The sequence below is a fragment of the Sander vitreus genome, chromosome 21, assembly GCF_031162955.1.
Source record: "Sander vitreus isolate 19-12246 chromosome 21, sanVit1, whole genome shotgun sequence".
Taxonomy (NCBI): Eukaryota; Metazoa; Chordata; class Actinopteri; order Perciformes; family Percidae; genus Sander; species Sander vitreus.
In genome coordinates, this window is record NC_135875.1 from 9,437,137 (window position 1) to 9,449,209 (window position 12,073).

General features: G+C 42.1%; 1 protein-coding gene across 4 annotated transcripts in view; it reads left to right on the plus strand.

The window, feature by feature from the left end:
• The first annotated feature begins 556 nt into the window (after window positions 1-556).
• ctbp2l (C-terminal binding protein 2, like) overlaps window positions 557-12,073 on the plus strand; it is a 97,262-nt gene continuing 85,745 nt past the window's right edge. For 3 of the 4 annotated variants that reach the window (XM_078278500.1, XM_078278504.1, XM_078278507.1), the window contains exon 1: window positions 557-881. The gene's annotated coding sequence lies outside the window, so the exon portion shown is untranslated. Of the gene's footprint in view, window positions 882-10,596; window positions 10,647-12,073 lie in introns of all 4 variants that reach the window. The other variant, XM_078278501.1, reaches the window with a different exon arrangement.

The window sequence follows — 12,073 nt, forward strand, 5'->3', positions numbered from 1 at the left end:
CTAGGTCTTTGATCAAACAGAAAAACAGGGACATTTGTGGATTAGTCACAGTAACAGGGACATCGTTTTTTTCTAGTCTTCAATGCCATCAATGCTGTGAGTTCCACAACAAAAACTTCACCCCCCTCTATTTTATTGTGTTGCTATATAGCAAAAAGAAGGATTGCTATGCCCTAGCACATGAAACCAAAACTGAATCTGAATGGCCAAATAAGTGAGATGTCTTTTTTGTGATTTGGATGAAGTGACCCTTTGAGGTGATGGGGGGGGAAGACATGGTCATTTGTGAGAATAGTAACAACATTTCCTATTTGACCTCCTAATAGCAGAATGTGTGTGTGTGTGTGTGTGTGTGTGTGTGTGTGTGTGTGTGTGTGTGTGTGTGTGTGTGTGTGTGTGTGTGTGTGTGTGTGTGGAGGAGCAGGAGGGGTATTTCTTCTTCTTGGTTTATGTCATTGGTTTAAACGACCCAAGACCCCGCCTTGATTAAAAAAATGAGAGTTAGACACTACAGCCAAAGAGAGAGGGGAGAGAGAGTGAGAGGGGGGGGGGGGAGAGAAAACAGTGAAACAGTTGGGCAGACACCTAGGTTACTCGGCGTTTACGCAAACACGCTCGGCCGTATTTTAATAAACAAGGACGCGTAGGGTATAACACGTTGTAGCCTGTTCCCTGTAAGGTTATCACCCCTCTCTATCCGACCGTTTCTTCCCATCTGCTAAAAGAAGCCGCTTTTGTAGCGCGCGGAGGATTAATAAGGTGGAATCAGAATTACTCCAAATCTTTACATGAAACATTTCTGCCCAAAGAGGATGATGCTGCCGCCGACGTGTGCCTAAAAAGTCGGCTTCTCAACTTGCGATTAGACGTCATTCATCCAGGTAAGACTGCATTACAAAAGCAACACAGTTTTTCACGTTTAATTCAGTTTGTAGTGTTTTAAAGGAGAGTTAGCTATGACTGGCTGCCGTCGGGTTTCAGGTCCGCATACAAGCTCTGACCATGTGTGTCCACCTTACTGCGCCATGAAGATGGGGAATGGTCGGGTGGGTTGTACACACACACACACACGGACATTATTTCTGACCACGTAAAACCTGGCGTAACTGTCAATGTTAACACGAATAGCCCTCTTTTTTTTCCTCCAAATGCTGCCATTCGTGTACCTCCCCTTTATGCATGCAAGGGTATTCGGCAAAGACTCGGAGACTGTATTGTTTTTGCTTACAACGAGACCCCGCACGGAGTGTGTAGGTTAAAAGAAAATAGGAAGTGCATTATTAGAGTGTTTGTTGAATGCTTGTGGAGTTGTGTGGGCGACTTTATGCTTTCTAGTGAGGGTATTTGTTCTTAAAGCCTCTAATACCTCACATTTGACCAGGCTGACTGAGTTTTTTGGGCAAAATAGTGTGGTGAAAGACGTCATCCTGTGTAATCTTCAGCGCCGCTTGCTGCTGCTTAGCCTGGGCATCTTTTCTTTTTGAAAAAAAACTAAACAAATTACTATGGAGCACATCTGCTGTCCAAGCTGCATCACAGTGCCACTGACCTTTCACATGATTCTCCCCCCCCACAATTAGAAGACTTTAAAGAAGCTGCCACACATAATTACAGAAGATCATAGGCTCCCTAAACTTTTCTTCTTTTTTTTTTTTCTTTTTTTTATCTCAGGGACACACAAGTGATTAGTGGATCAAACACCTGCATTTGATGACATTTTGCCTCGAGGAATATCCCCTGAAAGGATTTTGTGGTTTAGTGTGGAGAGTTGCAGATCTGCATGTGGGCAAATAAAGTGTGGATATAGTAACTTCATCCTTTTGCAGTCTCTTGTTGTAAGTGAAATGCAAGTGAAACTGAGCCTCATGTTTCTTGGGATGCCCCCCCCCAGGATGTGACTTTAAAACCACTGGAGGAGAATAATGGACTGATTTTTGTAGTTCCCACTCTTGGGCGGTTTGCTGCATTTTACTCAAGCTCATTTGTTAAAATCGTATTTATAGTTGCAGAGCTGATATTGAAATTGGGATTTAGCACATTAGCTGACTGTGTCAACTTAAAAAATGGTCACGAAAGTGCATATTATGTGTACAGCCACTGCTAGGTGCCGACAGTGTATAAATGAGCCGCTAATTGCTTTGTGTTAACTTGTTAATCGCACATACTAAAGTGTTCTTACACATTATTGGGCTAATTAATTCACGGATTACTCTGAAAATATGACAACAGGACACGTGTTGGATTAACGAAGAACTAGAGTTATCTTTATCACTCATCAAAAATATCATCAGTCATTTCAACAAAGATGATTTCTATCTTGGAGTAACACCTACAAAAGTTATCATAATATAATCAAAGTGAATGAGTTACAAATAAGAACTTGAATTGTTAGTCAAAATATAGTGAGGTTAACAATAATAACAAAACATTTGTTTTCAATGCATGCAAGCTGAATAGGGGGTGACCTTGGTAAAGCAGCTCTTTGTCTGTTTTATGGGTGTATTGGATGAGGACGGGGGTGTGTGTGCCTAAAGGAATATAAGGCCACTACAGATGTGTGCAGCTTGGACATCTGCTCTGTTGTCGGCCATTGTCAAGGAAGCTGTTAAGATGGTGGGCAGCTCGGCACAACAGGGCTCCCTTGTCCATTAAACTGTTCCAGTCACAAGTGCAGCGGGGAACTGGTCATAACACTGAGTAGTGTTCATTTTCCCTCACATGCCAGGTACATTCCCAATCATTACTGGTCCACAGAGGATCGTTATTTTCTTTGAGACAATACATTCTTCATTCATAACCAACAAACTTGCCATACATAAGTTGAGATAGTGACATACTTTTTGCAGATACCCCCCTTTTTTCCGCTTCCCTTCCCCCATTGTGAAACCGTGTTATCGTTAAGAATGGTCACTGTCGTATTTCCAGAGAGGAAATTGAGCAGACTCAGTTAGTCGACCCCGTGAAGAGCCTGCCCTCTGCCATCCTCTCCTGTGTTGCCGAGCAGCACCCTATCACTCAAGGCAATTGAACGTCTCTGAGGGAACCTCTGTTAGCCCCGTGCAATATTTATTACCATCCATCATCCCAAGACTCTCGCTCTACGAGTGAATAACAGTGGCTGCTAAGTTCTGTGTTAAAAAGTTCCCTCACCAGCAACCATTAAGAGGGATTTATGGGAGCAGCTTCCCTGGAAGTGCTGCGGAAGCGAGACGGAGCATGTTTCAGAGTCCCTGCACACCCGCTGGGCTGTGGTACCAAATATGTCATGGATAAAATTCTGACTGGTTGAAGAGCTGCCTGAATTTCTCTTTTTTCATTTCAAGTTTGTCTTCTAAATATGTTTTAGCGCTCAAATTAGTGCACTGGCAGGAAATGAATCTGCAATTTTGCTAACTGATTAACTGTTTAAGTCATTTATCAAGCTAAAATGCCGAACATTTGCTCGTTCCAACCTATTTAATGTGAGGATGTGCTGCTTATCGCTCTTGCATATAATTGCTAAATTAATATTTCTTTTGATTTTGGGCAGTTGGTTGGACATAACAAGCAATAATAAGATGTGACCTTAGGCTGTGTAAAGTTGTGAAGGGAGTTTTTCATAATTTCTTTTGACTTTTTCAATGCTAAGCAATTTTAAACATTCATTAATAGATAATTAAGGTAATCATTCGTTGCAACCCTAGTTTGCTTTACCTAAACAAGCAGAAGATGCAGTGCAATCCTTAGTCATATTACAGTAATGTAACCATACATCACATACCTAATGGATATACAATTTAAATCCAATATTTACAGCATTAAAAAGGCAACAGATGAAGAAAATATCTCTATCTCCTGTGCAGTTATTTCCTTTGTAGCAAGTCTTTCTCACAGCAGAGATAATAACGATAATGATCTAATATTCACCATAGTCTTTAATAAGGATCATCTTATGCATGCATACAGTGCTACTGAGCTGGTAAATCCTGCCCCAATGCCCTTTTGAATGAGAGTGAGTGTGTGTTGTGTAAAAATTAGTATATCTGTGTGTGTGCTCACACTAACTCTCTATATAGTCTTTGATCCTGCAGAGATGAGATAGTCTTTTGTTCTGAGTCTTTCCACTCTGATGAGAGTGTTTGTTTGTCAGAGTTGAAAACAATTGGGATGAATCTGATAGCGAGTGATGGGGCTGCACTGTAAATGAATGCCTCAGTGTGCTCCTTTTTTAGGTCCATTTGAATATGTGTTTTTAATTGGTATCTGAAGGCTAAAACTTCTTCTTTCTGCATTCCTCAAAAGTGTCTGCATGATGTGACTATATTGAGCTGAGGAACCCGGGAGCGGCGGTGTTCATTTGAAGCCCGGTGAACATGCTCATTATCTCCAACCAAAGGCAAGATTGATTTAGCTGAAAGCTGGGGCAATTTTGATAAAAAACCATGGAGGTAGAACTGTAAACATAAGCGGAGGTTGACATTCGAGCCAGGGGGGGCAAAAAACAAAAAAAAAAAAAACTCATTGTAGCAGCTGAGCCCTGGCCTACCACTTGGGGAACACAGCACGAGCACATATGGACAAAACAAACATGCTAAATAAATGTATATGTTTATTTTTAAAGCAGATTTTAAATTACATTGTAACAATTTAACAATCCGCCTTTATGAAATCCAATCGCGGCACGGCTGTCTTGGAACACAATAGACAAATTCAACTAAAATGTAACAGTGAACAATCAGTGTTCGACCTACAGTCTGTTGAGATGCCTCTCCAAACTCACCATAAAACGTTAAGACACGTTAAGAAAAAAGATCCGTATTTTGCCGTAATCCAATGACATGGAAAAAAAAGTAATCCACAGCGATCAGTAGATCCACAAACAGAGTCACGGTGTATCCAGCAAGGCCGATATGAGCGTCACATTCACCAGCCAGCTCCAAACGGGTGAACGAGGCCTCTCCACTTCGCCGTTTAAACAAAGTGGAATAAAACATAGACTATAAAAGTCCAAATCTACACAAAACACGCAATCAATTAGTAAGCTGACAGCAAATTTATATAGGCTACATGGCATTTAGGCAACCTTTTATTGCAATGTTGGCACGGAAAGATGTCCAGACTAGTGCAACAGTAATTTTCATTTTTTGTGTCCTGCGTATGCGTCGACAATGGTCTTAGGTGAACTTTTTTTTTTATTTTTTATATGAAATAAGATGTATTACCTACCACCATTTGGTTGTTTTGTGTTATTTAAAATATTTATAAAAGATCTGGTCATGCCAGACGTAATTATTCCACTCATTTTTGAAACAGTGCAATGTCCCAGTTTCAGCCACCGGGGGGGCAGTGCTCCCCCTGCCCCCCCCGCAAACTCTGCGTATGACTGTAAACTGATCAAGATGGGAATTCTTGCAGCCGATTGCCCTTGGTCAGAACGAATAAGTTCAGAAACCGAGCGCTGCAGTGGAAACTACTCAGTATCTTCGCTACTTAGAGCAACTACAGGCACCATCACTCAGCCGTAGCTACTGTCTTATGGCTTCAAAACTCATCTCACCTTTAGAAATGGTATATTAAAAATGTATCTCAAAGAAACATTTTGCTTGTCATTCCCATTTCTTTGCTTCTCTGTTCTCCTGAGGCACTCTTCATCTTCACTTTTTGGCACATTGAAGTGTGTGTGTGTGTGTGTGGGGGGGGAGGGCACCAGATTCCCCCCTTGTCATTGCTTACTCCTCCATTGCTATAATTTCATTGACAGTGGCAGCGATTGTGTTTTCTGGAGCTACGCAGGGGTAAAGGATAATTGGAGTTGTGAATGTCTTTCTTATGGCAACCGGGAAAGTGGAACCCTGTGCCAGCACTATTCTCTGTACCGTACAAAGGGGCAAGATCCAGCAATAGGGCTTGCTTAAGAGATCTACATTGTTCTCTAACACAAACAGATGTATTTTTATTCTGGCTCAAACTAGTAGAGCTGAACCTCATGTGGTTTTAGCGTTGGCTACCAGATAGGAATTGTTCTGCAGTTATTGGATTGGATCTAACAGTCACTTTGTGCTGGTGCTTTCACCACTCCACATAAGTATCAGGGGAGAGTGAGGTGACCATGTAATAAAGTGGAAATGCATTATCTTTCAGCCATGTAAAAGGTCAAGTAACTCTTGTACATTGGCCCCTGTTGGTGATTTCAAAGTCAGTTATGTTAGCATTAAAGTATGATTTTGTCAGGCAAAGCAGCAGCACAGCAATTATAGTTATTAATTATTTTCTTACAACTTAATACTCTTTCATTTAATGCATATTAATTGATGTGCTCCCGAATCCATACTCACATAATCCACCAAGGATTTCTCAAAGGCATGCACAAAAGGCTTTTATTATCTTAAGGAGGAAGTGGTCTTTTGGGACTTAAAGTGCCCCTGCTCAATTGTGTATTATATTATGAAACAGACGTAAGTGAAATGAAATTACAACATATCATCAGCACGGTGAAGGATCCTATTGAATAATTACCTTGGCAGAGCTATTGTTGTAATGTCGGACTCGTTCTTTTGGATGTTATGTAGGGGGTTTATCAAGCCCTCGTGCAAGGGAGTAAAAAGCAGTTTCAAGGTTAAACTGTGTGAAGGCCAAATGTTTCGGGAGGGTGGATTAATTTCATGTCCCATAATGTAATTTGCAATATCTACTCCTCTCCTGCCCTTGGTTTCTTAGGAGATGTGCTAGCCTGATGAGAGCTGAGGGCAGGGGGGCTGCCGTAACTATCGCCCGCATTTATAAGTGTTTACAGGACTATTAAATGGAATTATGGGAGACTATGCATGGTTACAAATTCACCATCGTTCTCTGACCCCGTCTCATTACTGAATACAAATTCAGTGGGTATCCGCCTGGTGCACCGTAGAGAAAATTTGCTTTCTCTTATACATGCAAGCCTGCACAAACACAGTCACATACATAAATACATACAAACGCGCAAACACAGGATGGGGGGTGATTCCAGGAAAATCACTGTGCATCATTAATTGCAGGGCAGGCTATGAACGAGGGAGAAGGACCACCATGATAACAGCAGCAAGTTTCCTCGCTGCTCAGACGGCCTAAGAAGCCTGCTGTACTCAACACTTTATCACACAGTATCTACAGTTTATCCTCTTGTATCTGCATATCAGCCCAGTTAATCTGTTGAGTTGTCTCATTTTCTGGCAAATTCTATATAATACAAATGTCTTCATAGATATGCGTGCATTTCATACAGCACCATTACCATAGATACATTTTCTACAAGTACACGGAAACATCTCAGTATGTGTGCAATATGAGAAAGTGATACAAATCAGCGGTTGAGGTCAGCATGGGTAGTGTGTGGGTAGGTGGTAGGCTTTTCATGGGGGGTGGTATCATTCATAGCATTTCCTGCCCACTATGCCTACAGTCATTTTACTTGCAAGGTTTAATAGCCATAAAACCCTGAACGTTATGGGTGTTCTATGACATAAACAAAAAAGAAAGGAATTGTAAGGATATAATGTTTAATTTCAGTGAGTTTTTAAATAATGATGAATTTCCATGGATTTGTAATGTTTTGAGGAACATCATGTGGCATACGGATATTGTCTCACTGCTAGTTCTTATGGTAAATTCCAGCAGATTGCGACATATTTTTTCAGGCTGAGCTGCAGCTTATGAAGCTGAAAAACTAAGTAAAGGTGCACTATTAAAAGTTCAAATGTATGCAAATTCACCTGTTGTGCAGTATTTTGGCTTCATCCCAGGCGAGGTAACAGGGCCTAAAGGACAGCCCAACTACACATTTCTTGCCCAGACTTGTTATTTCTTAACATTTCTCCAATGTCTTGTGACCTTAATCGTAGCTAATCCTGTAGTAATTTTTCCTTTTTCCCCCTTCCCTCCCCAATTTGGTCTGGCCAATTCCCCCATACTGCCGCTGTTGTCACTGCTAACTCCACTGACGGCACTGGCAGGGTGTACACAGCCATGTGCCCTTAAAGAACCCCATGACAGCCACAGCCACAGTGAGGGAGGGTGCACAATCCTCCACCCCCACCCTCCAGATCCCACCCACCACCACTGTGCAGGCAACCCAACCAACCAGTATGAAAAAGGACATGAATGCTCACTGGTTTCCTACCTGCAAAAAGTCCCAAAAAAAGTTTGTTAGAATTAAAGACCAACTTATATCTGGAGTTGTAGCTTGTTCTATGTTCTGGTAAGTGATGCTTTTACCTCCTGTGCAACCAATAAGCCCCAACAATTAATTATTTAGTTATCTACCCAAAGAAAGAGCCCAGCGTGCTCTGTCAAGCTCAACCACACATTGTTATAATCCTAGACACCATCAGCAGGACGGTGCTCTGTGACAGTAGGCTTGTACTTGTGGGCAGAATTAAACGACAGCAGTCATGATTCATTTGGCACTAAATCACTTCTCAGATTCAATGTTGTGTACCTTTTGTACAGAGATGTCTGTCTCACACTGTCGGCTCCAATATTGACACAAATGATAAGCAGCTGGAAGCGGAAGGGATTAAATTGAACACAACCAGCCACAACACAAGAGTGCTGAGAAAAGAAGTAGCGGCAAGGTGGTCATGTGGTGAAAGGAGTGGCAAACTCAGACGAGGCAACGTTAAGTGGCCCTTTTACCAAAATTAGAAAAAAGAAAAGGTGCTGTCTGAAGTGGAGAAAATATACTGGAGCAGTCAATAGGTATATTTCCACACAGTTAAAATCAGCCTTTTTTGAGTTTTAAGTGTTGTTCCTTGAATGTTAGCAGCTTTCCTAAACAGTGCATTAGGTTTGCCACTGCGGGCTGTATCCTCCAACTGCACAGTTGTAAAGATGTACACACTGTGACAGGTGCAGTTTACGGTTGGAGTGTTGGTCGAGTAAATGTAGGCAAACTAGGGTTGAGTACAGATGTCGGTACTTTCCCATTGCGATAACAAAAATTTATTTCAGGTGTAAAAATAATTCTAAACCTATTTACTTAGAACATTATATTATTTATTTAGGGCATTTTACACACGCCACACAAAATACAACACCTCCCTCTCCCCTCCCAAACCCGTCTCTACAACCTATCAAATCAAATAATTATTAATTTCTTACACTGCACTAAAACTTTTATTCTTGTAATTGTATCTTATTTTATTTTTTATTTTCTATCTTTTTTTAATTACGCTTTAATGTTCAATTTAAAGCACTTTCCATTGCCTTGTGGCTGAAATGTGCTATAGAAATAAAGTTGCCTTGCTTTACAATCTCCAGCCTGTCAGTCAGTCAAAAGGGCAAAGAGAACACTCCCTGTCTGTCTAATGGCGCTTACCCACTGCTAGTACCAGCTCTACTCGGCTAGGCTTGACTCGACTCAACTGCGGTGCCGTCCACCTTTTTCCATTGCAGATTTAGTACCGCCTCTTGCTTGAGGCGAGCGTGGCTGATCGTCATAGCGACGCCGCAGGAAATTGCCATGACCTAACGCGACACACACACACACACACACACACAGAACGTCGAAGGTGTGTTGTTTTTGATTCTCTGAATGTGGCTGTTGCGACAGCCAGAGGACAAATTTTGTTTCAAAAGAAGCTGGAGGCAGCAAAAAAAAACACCACTGGCTAAACTATTTAAAAATGGCGGGGTTTTTCAGGACACCCCCGTCTGTCGCTAGCAATGATGACGCAGTGATTAGTGACGATTCCCTCCGACCAATCAGTAGTCTGCAGGTTTTCACGTCACCTTTTGGTATCGCCTCAGCTCGCTTGGAACCTCAACGGAGGTGGTACTAAAAAAAAAGTACCTGTTGGCAGGTACCAGGGACTTTTTTTCACAATGGAAAATCAAAAAAGGCGAGTAGATACGAGGCGATTTGAGCAGGTACCATGTAATGGAAAAAGGCCATAAGTGGAAGTGTAACTGCACTGCGACCGCTTTCGGGCTCGCCATTAATATTATATTGCGTGGCGTTTTGAAAAGTCTAACCACACTTGGAACTGATTTACCGGCATTGCCGTGACTCACTGTGACTTAAACAAACTGCCGAGGCGATGTCATTTCGTACCGTCCGCACAAAAAAGTACCGGAGTCGGTACCCAGCCCTAAGGCAAACGTATGCATGCTTGGAAATTGGTTTTCCACTTTTGCTTTATACTGTATGATGCTATTGTGTCAAAGTAGTGAATACGTGTCGAAACTGAATTCTCCTCCTCTTGTTTTTTCTATTTGCATGCATTGTCCATGTCACAGTGGCTGCTTTAGTTTCCCAGCTATATCTCAACTTGTTCCCCTGTGAAAGGAGCAAGGAGTGAATTGCATACAAATGCTCTTCCAAGTGTCCGTTGCAACATGTCTTAGGATTTAAAACCTCTCCCAGGACATCCACTGTGTACTCTGCTGGGGATGACCTTCCCACCTTTTACATGCGCATACAGCACAAAAACATGTCTTTCCTTTGGCTGTAGTGCAGTCATTGCTCCGTGCGTCAAGCAAGTTGCTGTTCCTCTTTTTCCTGGTTTCCAGGATAGGCTATATTTCATTGAACTCAGTATCACCTTTCCTTGCAGTGAGTGAACTCAATCTTTTTATTTTCAGATTGCCCTCTCTCCCAGTGCAGATGCAGTCTGATGCAGAGCTGAAGATAGGTTTGTTTGCATTTCTCACTGACTTCCTACTTTGGGCAATTGTTAAAGCGTATTCAAACTATAGCAAAAAAAGGTTGTTCCTGGTTACTTTACTTTTTGCCTACCATCCTACAAAACTCTGCTTTATTAAAGCAAGCTCACTTACCAGGTACCCTGCAGCATTGGGCTTATTGCGATTTACCTACCCAGATTTTAGTTATTGCGGTTGTTAAAACTTTCTAAAATTATACAAGCCTGCCTCAAAGTTGTGAAAACACCCCATGTGGGGCCTTGGCATTTAAAAGGCCTTCTAGCTGGACTTTTTGGTTTGTATTGTATCCTCTTTGTGTACCATATAGCAACACCAACACAGCCCTGTAGTGCTGTTGTTTTCCTGAATGCGGTATGTTAGGAGAATGCAGGTCTGCTCTCTCACGCTTAATCTCTCGTACTCTCTTGCTTTTCCTCCTCCTCTGCACATATCTATCTCCATTCCCCCTCCACCCAAGTGACGGTCTCATTGCTTATATAATGTCTCTAAACATTTGTGCAGCATTAGGGGAAGTCGGGCATGCCAAAACTGTGCAAAACGTCCCTCTGTGCACCCCATAGAGGTGGGACAGATGGCAACCCTCGTTTTCAGTCTTGTAAACTGCCTGTGACAGGAGACATGGCGCATTCACAGCTGAACTAGGGCAACACTAACTAAGGCTTTACAGACAGTGGTGGACACAGTTGCATGCACACTCATCAGTGAGATGCTTATTATCTCATCTCAGTTTGTGTCTCACTGCATTGTTTTTGGCTGTTAATTACAGCATGGTGTTTATTGATTATAGATTCATGGGAATGTTGATGATCACTGTTAATGCACCGTCGTGTTGCTCCAGCACCTGTGATCCAGGTTGTAGCTCACCTATAACAAAGGCTATCAGATTCTCGCATTAGATAATCCATCACGATGTTAAAGAAGGTGACCTGGAGTTGCTTTCTAATTCAGTCGTTAATCACCGCCACAGCAGAGTGTCGTTCTTTGTTCCCCTCTTAACAACTCTCTGGGCAGAGTCCATTACTGAGTAAACAGACAGTGAAACATAGAAGAAATGAATGAAGATGCCCAGTGTAGAACCCCCAGAGGTGAGATCAAATGGCAAGCTCGGTGATGATGAGGGATGTTTATGGCTGGCACTCTATTAAGAGGAGGCTCTTCCCTGCTGGCGCATAATGAACATCTACCTTGTGAAATGGTTGTTCTGAGGCTTTTTCCTTCCACTGAATTACCGGTCATTTTCATCAGAACGTGCACTAATTGCTCTCAGCGGCGAGTCGGAGGAAGGGCCACTGATGGAGAGAATGAGTTTTAGGGTATCTTGGCAAGGTGACTGGCTTATGGCAACATTAGCCATGTTGATTTGAATAAATCTCCCAACGCCATATTTCCCCCTTTG